The sequence below is a fragment of the Furipterus horrens genome, unplaced genomic scaffold (genome assembly GCF_987537825.1).
Source record: "Furipterus horrens unplaced genomic scaffold, mFurHor1.1.pri manual_scaffold_1, whole genome shotgun sequence".
Lineage (NCBI taxonomy): Eukaryota > Metazoa > Chordata > Mammalia > Chiroptera > Furipteridae > Furipterus > Furipterus horrens.
Window position 1 is genome coordinate 174,886,968 of NW_028327171.1, and position 17,126 is coordinate 174,904,093.

General features: G+C 34.9%; 1 long non-coding RNA gene across 5 annotated transcripts in view; it reads right to left on the minus strand.

Annotated features, from left to right (window-relative positions):
* LOC150022322 (uncharacterized) overlaps positions 1-17,126 on the minus strand; it is a 98,492-nt gene that overhangs the window by 26,409 nt on the left and 54,957 nt on the right. For 2 of the 5 annotated variants that reach the window (XR_016509336.1, XR_016509329.1), the window contains exon 1: positions 9,724-9,792. The exons of 1 other annotated variant lie outside the window; for it this stretch is intronic. This is a non-coding gene — a long non-coding RNA (uncharacterized LOC150022322). Of the gene's footprint in view, positions 1-1,380; positions 1,534-4,952; positions 5,012-9,723; positions 9,793-17,126 lie in introns of those variants that run through there. 2 more of the 5 variants (XR_016509334.1, XR_016509333.1) reach the window with 2 other exon arrangements.

Consider the following 17,126-nt stretch of genomic DNA (forward strand, 5'->3'; position numbering starts at 1 on the left):
AATGTTAGTGTCATCATGGATACTTATATGCAGAAACACATACTGGAATATTTTCTTCAAAGTAATGTTTTCTTTTAAATCTCTGCCTTTAACTGTTTTAAAATAATCTTTGGTCATGCAGGAAACAAGATTTAATTTTTACAAAATACTTACAGAATGCTTTGACAAAATAACATTAGAAGAACAAAGCGTCTCTCATATCTCTATTTCATAACATATTTTAATGTTGGTGCTCAGTTCTTTTTTTTTCTGCTTATGGATAATGAGGATCAAATCTTTCTTTTTGGTTATTTTATTTTATTTTTAATTCTCATGCAAGGACATTTTTATTCATTACTTTTAGAGAAGAAGAGAGAGGAAGAGAGAGAGAAACATTAAAGCAAGAGAGAAGCACTGACTGGTGGCCTCCCATATGTGTCTGAGCCCGAAACCATATGCACCTGAACCAGAGATTGAACCCACAACCTAGGTATGTACCCTGAATGGGAATTAACCTAAATCCTTTCAGCTCCTGGATGATGCTCCAACCAACTGAGCCACACTGGCCAGGGCTTGGCTACTTTATTTATTATTAAGCAGGAAGGAAAGTAACTAGCCATTGAATCACTCAATAGCTTCTTATTTTGTGACCCAACAGTTTTTAGTGATGAAAAATCATATTTCATGTAATTTTTCAAGTTATATTTACTGAATATTAGAGTTTGGATTCAAAATGACAGTTTTTAAGGACTCACTGAAAAATTGAGACATGTCTTGTTAAGTACATATTGATAGGTATAATATTTTCTTATAAAATATAGTCCTGTTAGAGCCTAACTCCCCATTTCTTTGAATGGTCACTCAAAGTCATGTTAGCAGCATATTCCTGGAAGACACTGCAATAATTTACAAAACAAACATTATTGTTTATAGTTTAATATGCACTTCCACGGTAAGGGCACTATTTTCAAGAGGGTAATGATAGCAAATAATGGATTTTTCAACCTTTTGTTTTTGTAATCTTCAAATCCATATATTTCTGTGTGTTATTTCAGCCTAATACTATTGGGCTTTTGATATTTCTTTTCAAATGATATAATTAATCTTTTTGATTAGGATATCCTTAATCCAAGGGATCCTTGGAACATTGCCACCTGACAGTTGGAGGAGAGTTGTCCACCCTGCAGAGGTAAGAACTTTTCATGTTATTTGATTTTGCTTGATTGAATGGGATGGTCTTCTCCTTTACAGTTGATATGGTCATATTTCATAACTTAACTGGTGTAAAAGATATCAATACACAGAAGCAGAAAGTCACACCTTTACTTATAAATATTTCTTGTGGCAGTGACCCTTTGTGAATTTTAAAATTGAATTTAAGACCCCTTTTTGAGTCCCCACCATCGTTTGCTTTGTTTAACATGCTGCTCTCATGAGGTGGCCTCCTTGACTGTCCTCTCAGGGTGGAAAGGCCTCCGAAGTCACTCATCTGAGCACAGCAAGCCCAGGGAGTTTGTCTGTGGGTCACTTTCAGCACACAGGCCACCCCTGGAACTGGGCAGACAAGATAGACACAAAGGATAAGAAATCCATCATTTGACTTCCGGTCAAGATGGAGGCATAGGTAGACATGCTTCACAGACAAAAAAAAAAAAAAAAAAAAAAAGTCTAGATAGGATTATAAACATTGTATTAATTATTTCCTACATATTTCAGACCGTATAACAGCACCAACATGAATGCTATGGGACCAAAATAAGAGAAGCATTTTATACTAAATTTTTCTTTCTCTTAACTGTTATTAATCTAAAATACTTAGCTTATCCCCATCTATGCACCTTAATATCATCCCCCTCCTCAGTCCACCTTGGTAATCATTACTTCTGCCTCCATGATTTCATCAAAATTAGCAAACTGTGTTAGAGAAACCTGGAATGTCACATCCAAATCATCATCTTCACAAAGTTTTAAACCAAACTGAGGTTATTTTAGAGAATGAATCTCCCTCAATCTTTCTATTTTATTTAATATTAATTTTTGCTTTGTGGTTTTCTTTTTTGCTTCACTTAGAAAACACAGAAAAGATTTTCTAATTTATTTTTTATCTTGTTCTCATGTAAGATCTTTCCTTTTTGTGTGCGTGTATGTCTGTTTTGTTATATCACAGTGTTCTGGAAATTTTCTTGAGGCCACATTTTAATTATAGGACTCAAATCCACTATTATTTAGGGGTGGCAAATATGTACCCAGAGACTTAGAATAGAGGCAAAAGTTATATTAATATTTTCATTTCCATCTTGGGTCAGACATAGCAGTGAGAAGAACAAATGATATAATAGACTCAGGCTTAAGTAAGCTTATTTTAATGGTTAATTGCTTCTCCATGGAAATGAAAATGATGAATGTTAAACTATAAATTGATTTATACAGATCTGCAGTGATATATTAATACTTCTGAATTATTTCTGAGGTGTTTTGCTTGTGCTTAACAATTAAATAGACACCTAAGGCAAGTAGCATTTTATGGAAGAAAACCATTAACTGACATAGATTGATTTATAAAGTTTCTGTTTGTATCCTTCAGGGGACCTGGGCTGATAAAAATTTAATATCTAGTACATTTTATAAGCTATAAAAGAATATATCACTTTGCTGAGTATATTTGAAGGTATGCTACCTCAAAACACAAGAGTGGATTGAGAAATACATTACCTGAAGAGAAAAGAAGATGTTATGAAATATTTATATAACAATGAAGACATTCCTTAAGGAACCAATAATGATAAATGTGCAACATTTGGAAGTGATGTCCTTAATGTCATAATATAACTGGAGATTGACTTTTTAACAAAGTTAAAATAGCAAACAATATTAATGGCAGATAATATATGTTAATAACGAAGATTTTCTTTTTGCTTCATTTTTGAAGAAAATAACACAGTTGCAGTTATAGTCATTTACATTTTATGTTTTAATTAAGTACAAGAAAATACTTGCTTGTGTTGTTTTCCTTTTTCAATTAATAAAATTTGTTGTTTAGAGCAGTTTAGGTTCACAGCAAAATTGATTGGAAAGTACAGAGAGTTTCCATATACTTTCTGTCCCTATACACGCACAACCCTATCAAGATCCCTCGCCATAGTGGTTCATTTGTTATAGTTGATAAACTTACATTTATACATCATTATCATCCAAACCCCATTGTTTATATTATGGTTCACTCTTGGTGTTGCAAATTCTCTGGGTTTTGACAAATGTATTACATGTATCCACTATTGTAAATGTCACACAGAATAGTTTCACTGCCTTAGGAATCTTCTGTGCTCTATCCCTCTTAACCCTTGGCACTTACTAAACTTTTTATTATTTTGCCTTTTTCTGATTGGCTTCTTTCACTTACTAATATACATTTAAGTTTCCTGCATGGCTTTTTATGGCTTGACAACTAATTTCTTTTTAATATTGAGTAATATTCTTTTGTCTGGATCTACCACAGTTTATTTATCTACTTATCTACTGAAGGACATCTTGGTTGCTTCCAGGATTTAGTAATTATGAATAAAGCATCTATACACATCTGTATGTAGGTATTTTGTGTGGATATAAGTTTTCCATTTATTTGGATAAATACCAGAAAACATGACTGCTGGATCATATGGCAATAGTGTGTTTTGTTTTGTAAGAAATGGACAAACTATCTTCTAAGGTGGCTGTATCACTTTGTATTCCCACCAGTAATGAATGAGAGTTTTTATTGCTCCACATCCTTGCCAGCATTTGGTGTTGTCAGTGTTAGGGCATTTGGCATTTTAATAGGTATGCAGTGATATCTCATTGTTGTTATAATTTGAAATTCCCAAGTTACTACAAAGTTGAACATCTTTTCATATGTTTACTTGCCGCTATATTTCTTCAGACAAAGTGGCTCTTCAGGCTTATATCCATTTTTAACTGGGTTCCTCTTTTTCTTCTCATTGAGTTTTAAGAGTTCTTTGTATATTTTGGATAACAGTTCTTTATCAGATGTGTCTTTTGCAAATATTTTCTATTAGTCTGTGGATTGTTTTCTAATTTCTCTTGAGGTTTTGTTTTTAGCTTAAATTTTCTATCATTGAAATAGGGTCATGGGAAAGAGTGAGCTACACATGGGTGTTCAGGTGACTATTTTGCACCAAATGTCCAGTTCTGTTTTAAACAAAGAGTAGAAAAAACATATTTCTTTCAGAAATATCTATTTTTTATTTAGTTTTTTTTCTGTCATTTTTAAGAGCTTTACTGTGAAGCACACTCAGTGATAAATCTATATACATTTTGTCATTTAATCATCATGTAATTTTCAAAGATAGGCATTACCATTCTCTTCTTATAGAAGGAAACTGATATTCAGGAAAGCTAAATAATTTGTCCAGTTCATACAGCTAGTAAATGATGGATTTGAGAGCTAAAACTATTGATTGTGCCAGAACTCTACTCTAATAAGTCTACATACTCCTTTTTATTGTCTTTCTAAATTAATACTATTTTCATCTGTCTGAATATCTAGTACCTTTATCTGCAAATGCTTATTATTGCCTGTTATAGTCTAGGTACTTTTCTAGATGTAGATTTGTTCACCCAATCACACATCATTACACTGCAGAAAGGTAATACTAATGAAGAGAAATCAAACCAGTTGGAATACATGGGGGAAAAGTAATGTGCTTTCATCTGTTTTTGTTCTAGGCAAATGTAAATTACTTGATCATGAAGAAGCAATTTGAATCCTTTTTGGATCAAAACAAGATATTAGTTTCCCTATCATTCTTTTCTAAGTCTAAAACTTAATCTATTTTTAAAAATGACAATTCTTGAAATTTTCCATCTAGCTCTTCACTTTATTGGAAACATTTCTATGAAAACATTTCAAAAAGTATCCAACCTTACATGATTTCTTAACTCTACAGAAAATGAGGCCTTTCAGAGTCATTTCCTACCTGAAATACTCTGAGAGTGCATGCCATTTTGTCTTCTTTTTAGACCCAGGAGAAGTAAAAATACCTTAGGACACCAAAGATTATGGGAATGTGTTAGATTCATATCGTCATAATGAACATTATATCCTCATTATCACTTTTCTTCAGAAACAATTTGACTTTATAATGGACATATCGTCGGCAGCCGTCCGTCTCGAGAGACGATGGTGTAGCTTCTCAAGAGTCTATCTGCACCGCCGAGAATGGCTGTGCAGTCCGACTCGGGAGTGACATGGTAGTATCTGTCTCCTCCCGTGTTGAATCGACATCTTGCGATGACGCTGAAGCTACAGAGCCTGGGCAGGGTAATATGGAGGGTCTGCTGTTGCCCATGCAGCAGACCCCCCCTCTCTTCGCAGCTGAAGGATCCAAGGGAAAGACGGAGTCAATACAGCTTGGCTTCAGGTGCGCCGCAGGAGTTGCCGGTGTTGACTACAACGTCAAACCGCCTTAGGGACTCCGGCTCCGGATTTTCTGTCGGGGTTTACTCCCTTAGCCTTTCCCCTGAAGAGGTATGCCGCAAGGCAGCGGAGGTTTTTTGGAGTCAGAGTTTTCCTTCTCTGATGTACCCTGACTGGAAGATCGAACCAGCGACACTTAGCTCGCAGGCCGACGCTCAATCCACTGAGCTAAACCAGCCAGGGCATATAGAACTTAATAATATTATAGCTGAGAAAGAAGTTTCAATGCTTTCCAAAGGAAACTTCAGAATATATGAAAACATAAATGAAGATTAATTCTATGTTTGTGAAGCTGATAGTGGGTTAGGCATTTTCATAAGACTACCAGGCTTAAGAGATAACTTAAAAAAAAGTTAAGTTGGCTCCCTGGCTTTAATGACAAGGGATAAGGAGTAGTTGGTGAATTAGATATTATGAGACAACTCAGACTTTTTGAATATTAAAATATTTTACCAAAAGAAAATGAACCAATCTCCTAATGTTATATAGCAGCTGTTATAATGTTAATGGTCTCAGAAAATAATTTAAGAATTGTTTATAATAATTGGCCTGGGATTATTTTGTTTATGATATATTGGTTTAGTTTAACATTTATTTCACAATTCATGTATGGATCCTGATTCTTCGGTAAAGTTTAATGGAGAATTTAAAGTTTGCAGAATGTCTTTTGTAACAGATGGAACCAAACAAAGGACAGAGATAAAGATTCTGTGATTAGTGAGGTATTGAAATCTCTCTAAGGTCTTGATCACCAAAGTTTACAGAGGAAGTTGAAAAATGGGCAATTGTGAAACGTGTATGTTATCAATCATTTCCACAGGTAGTTTTATCTTTGAGAAATTAGAAGATTTTTGTGATTCTAATTGATTACTTCGTTGTGTTTTCTAAAACACAAGTAAATAACAAAATGAGTGGTTAGGAGGATTTAACCTCATGCCGCATGCTTGTTTGTGTGGTGTAAAGTGAAACCAACTGGCCTCAACAGACCAGGGAGTAAATGTGTGTGGTAACTTGAGGAAACCACATTGTGTTACAAAAGGATGTTGAAGGCGTTAGAAAGCAAAATTAATTTACAGCTTTGCCAGCTCTACATTAAACAACATCACTTCATCCTACCATAGCACATATTTTCAATACTTCAATCTTTTAATAAGGATACACCTTAATAAGAATAATTTCCAATGCTTTTCCTTCTCTTTACATTGTTTTCTGTATACACATTATTATCTTGTACACATGCATGGCTTCAGTTACTGCTTATGTTCTAATACGTCCAAATCTGTACTCTCCCAATCTAGCTTCTTACAATATCAATGACATCATACTTACTTGACATCCTCCTTTGATTATGCACACCTCAAACACATCTCAGACTACACTCATCTTCTCAGTCTTCTCCCTCCTTCCAAGCTCCAAATCTGCTTCTCTTTCTATGCCCCGATCTCAACAAACAGTATCACTACACACCCATGTAGTCAACCATGATACCTGATCATCATCTTGATTCCTCTCTCTCCTACATCTGATGGACCACTAAGACCTATAACTTCTATCATCTGTCTCAAAAGTTGCCACTTTTTTCCAGTCTCAATACTGTTATAGTCATTCAGATCCTCATTTAATTTATCCTGGATTATTTTGACAGTTTTCTAATTATTGAAAATACTAATTTTTTCATGATTTCCAGGCAGTGAAGATGAAATTTTTATATTTTTATACTAAAAGAGACTTATCCTATGCCTTCACTATAAACAAAAGTTTGGCATTGTTTTTTTTTTTTAGCTATGAATGACTGATTTAGGCAAAAAACATTTAATCCCTGTATCTGGCTAAACCTGTATATGGGCAATGTGTGAGCATTACCCATCATTAATACTCCATCTGAGCTGTTAGGTCAGCTTATAGGTAGTTCCTCAAATATGCCATTTGAGAGCTTTGATTTTAACTCAACTTCCAATCCCTGTTAACCTATTTTGATAGCTGGAGAAGCATTTTCAGATTATGGAAGTAATGCCAGCATAAGAAATAGGACACTCGTTGTGCACATTTGGGGTGTGTGTGTGTGTACATTTTAAGGAGTGGTGTGTCTACCCATGTTGAGTGTTATATTAGTTCCCAAGAACCACTTATTTATTGGAGGAGATAGAAAAATAATCACTACAAATATTTTGAGAGTAGAAATGGCATCCTCACATAAGAAAATATTACTTTTCTAAAGTGATTGTTACTTTCCACTCTTAAAAAAGTCAATAAATATAACTCAGCCAATGAGATTTTTAAAAGCAAATGAAAAAAGCATGACTAACCTAACATGAAGAACTAAAGGAGAAATAACATTTTAATATTTCTCTTTACATTTTAGAAATGTATCAGAACCTTTGTTATAGCATACAACATTTTGTTGGTATTAAACATGCCCTATACTTAAAAAAAAGATATTCAATACCATGTACCTATATCTCAAATAGCATGATCATAACATAAACATGTGTTGCTCAGCACCTTCTGCAGTGAAATGCATGTACGGCCTCTCAACTTGCCCCATTTGAATTCATCTACTTCGTTTATACATAATATATGACACACACTCTGGGGATATAGGTGAATCACACATGGCTCCCACTGCAGGAGAAACTAAACCTAACATTTGATGAAAAGTAAGAATAAGATAGGAGTATGCTTCCACTAGCCCCTGGGGAAGATGGCATACCATCAGGCTGTTTGACCACATTCACCACCAGCATGGGAATGTAGTCCTTCAGTTCTTTTCACTTCCGTAAATATGACCTTCAGCCATAGAAAAAGCTGTTGGTTTTGAGGTATATAGCTTCATATATTATAGAAATCAGATGTTGGTCTGGTATTTTCAGTAAAATATGTGATAACTTTAATAAGTGAAACACATAATCATTTACACTAGTTTTTTGGTATGGCTTTAGGTGAAATAATCACTGATTTGGTATTTTTTGTTGTTCAATTAACTATCATGTTATGATTATATAGTTTTCTCTTTCTAGGCGTAGTCTAGATACAATATTAAAAAACATAAATACAAATACTCCATGATTCTTTAAATATAGATGTTCAACTGTCCACCAGTAGATCCATCAACAGAGACAGGACACTCATCTACAGAGGAGAAAGACTGGAGTCATTTGTCTTCTCTGTAGTACTCTTAATTGCAAACAGGAGTGAAGGATTTGAAGTTTACATGTGCAAGACATGATGAAAAAGTTCTAATGTAAATTATGAGAGTCCCTATGCCCTATGTTTTATTATAAATCATCCTCTTACAATATTTTAATGCATGAAGAAACTACATCATATTAAAAAAAACAAAAGGTAAAAGGAAACAATATTTGAAGACCACATCATACTTTTTTTTCTTTATGTTTAGGTTGTTTAGTCAATGTCTCTACTTTGCACAGCCAACTTTCTAAAATAACATTTTTACAAATTATAGATAATTCAGTACAGAGGATGTGTTGATAAGAACCAATCATAATCTTAAATAATTAATCATAGGATAGAAATGTTATGAGCTATGTAAAAATACTTTATTTCCATATATACACACATACAGAGTAAACATTTCTTTAATCTTATCTTGAAACTGAGTATGTTTAAAAGTCTAACCCTGTACATTAGCATGTTAAATGAAATGGATAGTAAACAGTGTATAGTATATGTGATTTATATATTTGCATATTTTATTTAAATAGATAGCATTTATATATATACACTTGTTTAATCCATACTTTTATTAAAGCAAATGAAATATTTCAATTAAGAAATTTGGTTGTCTGATTCCTTGCATAGTTGAAAACTAAGATTTTAGCATAAATCCGAGATAATTTTTCTGAATATCTTCATGCTAAATGTGGAGGGCGTACTATTTTTAGTTAAGAAACTCCATGGGAGACTTTCCTATGGACCAGCCAGTGTTCCAAGTACTTTACAAACATTAATCCAGTTAACCATCCTGACAACCCTGTGCAATAGGAACTAGTGTAATTGTCAGTTTACAGATGAGAAAGGTAAGTAGCTTACCCATGGCAGAATCAGAGCTCAAAATTATTCCAGAGTCCACATGCCAGTTTGGAAAAGACTGACAACCATCACTGAGCAGGTTTCATTTATTAATTTGATTTAAGAGCACAGAAAAGGCTACCCAACCCTTGGTAATTTGGTGATAAGACATCCGGGACCTGGAGTCTGAGCTTCAAGTAGTCACTCTGTTTGTTATCCAGGAGTGAAGAGTCACATCTTACCTGCCCGCCTTCTCTGGCCATTTCTGCAAAGCACCCAACAGCAGGCAGTAAAGAGAAAGTGGCATCAAACAGCAGGCCTTCTCTTATGTGACACAGAAATGACCCCTTGGTTATCTTTGACTGACTCCACAGCTGCTTAGTATTCGGTTAGCCATGGTTACAAACTGGTTTCTGTGGTAAGTATGAGTTTTGTAATTCTTTGAAGTCTGATAGAACTAGAGATTTGAGTCTCTATGTCAATTGCCCCCATTAAATGATGCCAACTTTGAGTGTATCTAGCTATTATAGATCTTCAGAGAATTGAGTTTAAGCTCACTTCTTAAACAAGAGTATGAGGACTGCCCTTTATTACTATACAATGCTTTTCACTGTCTAGAATTTAAATTAAAAAATTTAGTTTCTATTTAAGTAATGATACTGAATTTCAGATTCTTCTTTACAAGCTCATGAAAAACACATTAGACTTTTCTGGCTGTAAATGAAAGCTTTTTATGCTACATGAAAAAACAGTTTTAAAGGACAGTAATTATACTTATTACATAGCTTTTATTTTTCCCATTTTACCACCAAACCTTCAATAATAGAATGTAAGTGGGTTTTTTTGGAATTAAATTACTCCCACCTCTTGAATTGCTGTTCAAACACTATATGCATTATTTCAAAAAGTGAAGAGGCCTAAAAATTCCCTCAGAAATTTTATTTCTTCATATTATAATTTACATTTGGTCATTTCCCTCAAGAACAATAGAAAAATTCTTCAAAGATAAAGCTTGTGAATTTAGTTCTTTTTTTACACTAGTTAAGTGAGCTAACATTTATTGCATGTCCATGGCATGCCAGACATTTGACCTCACTTAAACACCATATCAAATGTATGAGATGAGTGTTTCCTCCTCCTGTTTTATTGATGAAGAAATTAAATCTCAGAGGTATTAGGTAAGTTGTGGAAGGCCACATTGATTCTAAACAGGTTGTAAGCTGGGGTTATCCTGACTTCAAAAAATTGTGCTCTATCGCAATACCATAAATTTGGGGATTTTAAAAAACCATGGTTATTTTTGACGTTTAAATTAATCAAGAAGGAAAGCATTTTTAGAAAGAGGGAGCTAATTATTCTTTTCATTCGAAGTATGGAAATCATGCTAAATATTATGTCTAATTTACCTTGGCAAGTGTCATGTTTTAAACTGAGAGGGACTGGTGTGCTCAGTTAAATACCTCTTTTGAAACAATTAAAATGTAGATTAAAGTTGAAGTGTAAAATAAGAGCCTTTGTATCTTGACTCCCTGTGGACCCAATGCACAAAGCACAGTTGCATGAACCTCAGGGTCCTCTTATGGATGACCAGGAGGGATTACACAGGAATCAGCAGCTGAGAGGTACGAAAGGTTACAGCTCACATTTTCCTTGACCTTCAGTCCAAGGCAGAGGCTCTGAGTAACTGTCAACAGAAAAGAAATCATTCTATGTATGAAAGAATTGCTTAAAATACTTCAATTGCTCTCCTTGCAGAGTGGAGGTAGAGTTTGTGGTTTGGAGAGCTCTAGTGACAGTTTGAAGCTGTTGTACCAACTCTGAGTATATATATATATCTGTAATGTGGTGTGCTTTCTTATCTTGAAGAGCACGCATTGAAACAGTTGAAGAATGTTGATAAAATGGGGTCTGTAAGGAAAGCACAGGTCTAGATATTTCCTTTCTTCAGTTGGCAATGTGAGTATTGATAAAGGGCAATGTCAGTGCCTATTTGTGATGTGAATCTCTCAGTCAGAAGATGATCAATTATGGATTTATTTCTAGTTTTCTTTATCTCATGACAGCTGTGAGCAAGGCTGTTTTAAATTTCCATTAGATTATAGAAAGTTTGTTACTTCCTTGGATAAATCAAATGCAAATACAATTTCATTCTGCAAGAAGATTATTAAGCTAATGTTGCAAAAGACTTGTTAATCTTATTATAGTTAAAAGTTCATAGTGCTGAACAGGGAAACTCAAGACAACTTGATTTTAGAGCCTAAAACTGTCTTGCAAATCACATTAAGTGCCCAATAAATATTTGTGAACTAAATATACATGAATATATTCTTGCTGAGAGTTCTAATTTCTTAGTTGTAGTCCAAATTTTATACACGAAGTGAAAGTGTTTATTTATGACAGTTCCGGGCTTATCTTTCAAAGATCCTTGAGTAATTTAGACAAAAATAACAATACTAGTCATTATACTAATTACACACACACACACACAGACACGCATGCACTAACCATGTTCTTCCATATTTTGGAAGATAAGAATACTTGCTTTGCTGTCGCTTAGTAATCAACATCTCTGCCTTTGACCACAAGAGTAGGAAGTTCCCTATTTATTATTTACCATGGATGTTTACCATCTTTTTTCTTAGGTCTATTGTAACAAACTTTTGGTAGGGTTTCTGGATAGGACAGGTTTCCACAAATGAGCCACATTTAGGTAGCGCTGTCCTAAACAGCTACTTTAGGCGGTCCAAGAAAAAGCTACCATGATTTTTCTTTGCCAATATACATTATTTTAGTATTTTTGTGGTCAAGATAGATTTGATCCAAAATACATATCTAGTCCCTTACAGACAATTCCATCAAAATGTTGATGCTCATTTGATGCGTAATAGATACGTCTGAGAGTTTTTATATTACTTCTTTGTTAATTCAATTACTAATTCTTTCTCAATATCAGACTTCAAAAACCACTTCCTCTTCATTTGTACCTTAAGTGTGCCTGGTCAGAAGCTTTATACTGGGTATATTAAATAGTTACTGGGCTTTGAACAGTGTTATCATCTCACCAAGGAAGAAGCCTTTAATTTCTAACTCCTAACTGGGTAGGTGCTCCTAACAGGGAGTTGGTTTTTATTGCAAGGAGATGCTTTGTGGTTTCACGTATGTGGAGAGTGATGTATGGAGACTTTACCATGGAGCAAAGATGGACAAAAGACAAGAGATGGGCAGAATGGAGTGCATAAAGAAGGCCGGTAAAGGAGGAAAGGAAAAGAACATTTATTACTTTTGAAAATTTTCTGTAATGTCCATACGTGTTTAAAAGAATTTTGCTCACAGCTCAAAAGAGATTCAGAAATGAATCATAGAAAGAAGAGAAACAGAAAAGGTAATGAATTATGAAAATGAGGGAGAAATGAGAGGGAGCAAAATTATATAAGATGTGAAAGAAAAATGTCTAGAGGAACAAAGATATTTGTAAAATGGCTATAAATCTTCTACTCTTCCTTCAGTCTTGAGAATACTCTGGTTTCGTATTTTCTGCTTCTTTAGACAGGATATATATTTATAGATTGTTTACTTAGTAACTGAAACCTTTGCTTTTTCCTCTTTGAAAAAAAAAAAAAAAAAACTCATGAAATGCGAAGTTAGAAGAGAGAAGTTGGCTCCCAGCCCCTTGGAAATGCAAACCTCACCTGGGGGCAGTGGTAGGGATTCACAATATTCTTTAATGGTCTCAAGTGACAAACTTTAAAATAATTAGGTTATTCCTAGTGGCTATTGAGATTTCTTAGAACTTTTTTCTGCAAACTATTTTAGTTACATCAGTGACATCTGAGTGAGATCTACTTTTAGTACCAGTAATGGCAGCTTTTGCTTTACAGTTTTTTTGGAATTTTTCCAATAAGTCAGAAACCATATAACCTCATGGATCTGAGTAAATTATGGCTCTGTTCCCTACATTGAAAACATATTGCTCTACTTGAAACTGTCTTTTTAGAAATCTGTTTCTTTGATGAGGGTACAGTTGTGGGCTCTGAGGCCAGGCTGTCTGAACTAGAGTCCTAGCTTAGCCTTTAACTGTCCAGGTGACCTTGTGCAAAGTCATATTTACTCTCAGAAGGTATCCTTGTGAAGATACTATTTCACAAAATTGGGCAATTGAATAAATTAATAAATACAAAGAACTCAGAAGAATGTCTGACATATAAAGTATTTAATACATTCAAATAATTAGGATGCATTGTACAGTATAGGAAACAGCAAAAAAAAAAAAAAAAAATCACTTCAAAACATTAAGACAGAAAGCCATAAAAGAAGTAAATACATTATAGTCAGTCAAGTAAAGATTATTCTTTAAAACTAAGAAATATATCAAAATATCTTCTGTATAATTAGCAGTCCAGTAAGTATTTGCTGAAAAGTTGGGTGGCTAAAATAAAAAGGTGTAGAACTGAAGCTATTCACCAAAAAGTATTTATCAAGATTTAATATCAGCCTATAACTATATTAGGTCCGTTTTGGTTAGAGGGGGAAAAAATAAGATAAAACTTGTGTCTTTAAGGTGGTTTTATTTAGATGAGGAGAGGAGATCACATATTTGAGAGATATAAGGTTTTACAAGTAATAGGCAGTCAATTAGTACTCCAGTACTTATTAAATGAATGAATGAAAAAGTCTAAAATAATTATAATAATAATAGAAATATAAAGAAAAATAAAGTCAGAATTCAAGGGACCATAAGAGCTGAAGGCTTGATCTAATTCAGAAAATGGGATTCAGGCTGGCATCTAAACAATGTTTAGATTTAAATTTACCATTCTGACCCTGGTTGCACATTGAAGTAATGAACGCCCAAGTCCCACCCAAGAAAATGTTATTTGACTGCTCTCAAGTGAGCCCAGGTATTTATATGTTTTAAAAGCTACCAGGTGATTCTAATACTCAATGTGAGAATGTCTTGTGTAAATGGTCAGAGAGGACAAGGAAGAATTTCAAGCAGAGCTTAGAGAAAGAGGGGTGGTAGTGTAAGGAAATTGGTGGGTAGGGCTGTGGAAAGATGTGCAGTCTTGGAGTCATAAGGTCCTAAACTGGGGTGGCCTGGACAAGGATGGAAATGACAGATATATGACTTTCTCAGGTACACAAGCTTTCGCTTTAGACAGATTCAGCTTAAATCCCCTGGGCAGATTGCATAATCTCTCTATACCTTATATTTCTCCCCTGTAAAATGGATGTGGCCATCTCATAAGGGCCATAGGGACAGAAGGGACATGGTAAAAGGAAGAGCTGAGTGAGTTAAGATCCTGGGAAAATGATAATGTCATGGGAGGCAGGAAGATGAAAGTGCCCAAAAGGGAACAAAAGCAAGTCACATACTTCTTGAGTTTTTAAGACTATTTTTAGAGAAATAAATCATTCAAAAGATCTGCAGATAAAATATACTGTGGATCAGAAACTCACTATTTTATGGAACAAAGTAAATCCCTCCCCTACACCAACTGCTCACAATAAATTCCCCTCAAAACCAATTATACCAACTCAGAGATAAAACTATAGATGTGTAAGGCAGTTTGGGCAAAATAAGATGTTCATATTAGAAGCAGAAGTATGTAAGTCCCGTGAGAAAAAGCTAAATGAAAATAGGAAGTACTTAAAATGAAAGCCACATACATTTTGTAAAAATGTTCTTTCCAAATTCTCTTAGTCTCTGACTCCTCTCCTGCCCCACTTGAGTTCCTGTCCTGGCAGTTGGGCCATGCTTCTGGATCTGCCTTCGCTCTGCGCCAGCACTCTTCAGCACAACCTCCTGTATTGATGGAAATGGTCTAAACTCTGGATTGTCCAATGGCTAATGCAACTAAGAAACTTATTTTTACATTGTATTTAATTTTAATTAATTTATATATATTTTCTTTTTTTAAATTTCTTTTTCTGTTGTTTTATTACAGTTGTCCCATTTTCCACCGTGGCTCTTCCTTGTCCTGCCCCTACCCTCCGCCCATTCCACAATCAGTCCCCTCCCTGTTGTCCCTGCCCATGGGTCATTTATACTAGTTCCTTGACTAGACCCTTCCCTTTCTTTCCCCCTTCTCCCTCTCCCCCTTCCCCTCTGTTCACTGTCAGTCTGTTCCTTGTTTTCATGCCTCTGGTTCTATTTTGCTTGTTTGTTTGTTTTGTTCATTAGGTTCCTGTATTAGGTGAGATCATATGGTAATTTATATTTAACCACCTGAGGCTAGTGGAAACTGTACTGAACAATTAAACTTTGTACTCTAAGCCTCTTGAGGACAGGTTCAAGTCTATTTTGTTCACACCAGTGTCTAGCAGGGTGCCTGAGGGCTGACTGGTTTTTATTATTCCCATTCATATTAATTCCATTATAGATATTCGGCAGGTGAGCTGGTTGCACCCTGATGTTCAGCTCCATTGTGGTGTACTGTCAGAGAGAACTACGATGTGTAATAGGTGCTTCTAGCAGTGGCTTTTCCCTTTGCCAGACATAAGCCGGTTTAGCCCTGATCACAGAGACTTGCAAAAATTCACTCTACCTTGCAGGAACCTCAAAGTATTGTTTTTATATACTAATGCATAAAAACAGAAGCAGATGTAAGCATATTCATTTACTGTAGCTTTCTTAATGTTTTCAGTCCTTTGTATAGAGAAATTGGTCTTTGAGGAAACATATGCAATCAATGTTTCACATGAACACCGGTCTCAGAAAAGCAGAGCATCCAATGGAGGGCTCGACAGCAACAGAGGACAACTCTGGAGTTTTGAAAAGGACTTCTCGTTATTTTAAAAATTGTTCGAATCAGATTTTCACGTCAATATTGGGCAAAGTAAAGGAAAGTGTTAGGCAGCATTCTGCAATGGCGAGAGCTAGAGCTTAAGGCCGCAGATCGCTGCTTTGACTTCCAACTCTCCCAGTCTTTTTAGCTGTGTGAGAAAAGCTACTTTATGAAAAGTATTGTCAGAGTGGTTGTTTCTCTTTCTGAGTCAGTGATTACAGTCGCTTTAAATTACAAAAAATAACTACCTCAACATTTTTTTTCTAGTAGGAAAAAATTCTTTGCCATGGATTATGCTACATTCTTGTCTCTTCTAATGTGGTGCTTCAACCTATTCTGAATTTCAATGCAACACAGTTTTCATCTTTTTAAAAACTCTAGGTGACCTCTTCACCTTCATTGTCCTCTCTCTTGGTGATCATGAGGCACAGCATAGAGGTGTCTGGCTGTGTTAAAGGACCAGCGAAGGCACACATTAGACACAAAGACCACTTTAGCGATGCCAGTGATGAGAATGATGAGAATTAGTATTTTGTAGCACAGTGTGGAAATGCAGTATTACTGCATAGATCGAGTATTTGCTTATAGGGAAATTCGCTAAAGCAGTAGTTTGGGCATTTGTTTTGGTCTGAGCTGAGTATGCTTTTGATTTACAGCAGCTATAAAACTCAATTTCCTTTTTTCTCCCTGCTTCCTGATATGAATATTTAATTTTGCATAGATAGACACATACAAAACTTTGTATCAGGTTAATTTTCTCGTATAGCATTTTTGAGCTTAGCTACAACTTTACCTAATAAGAAATCATTTTAGGTGTGGTAGTCAGAGATAATAGAACCTAAGAGAAAGAAATTTAAAAA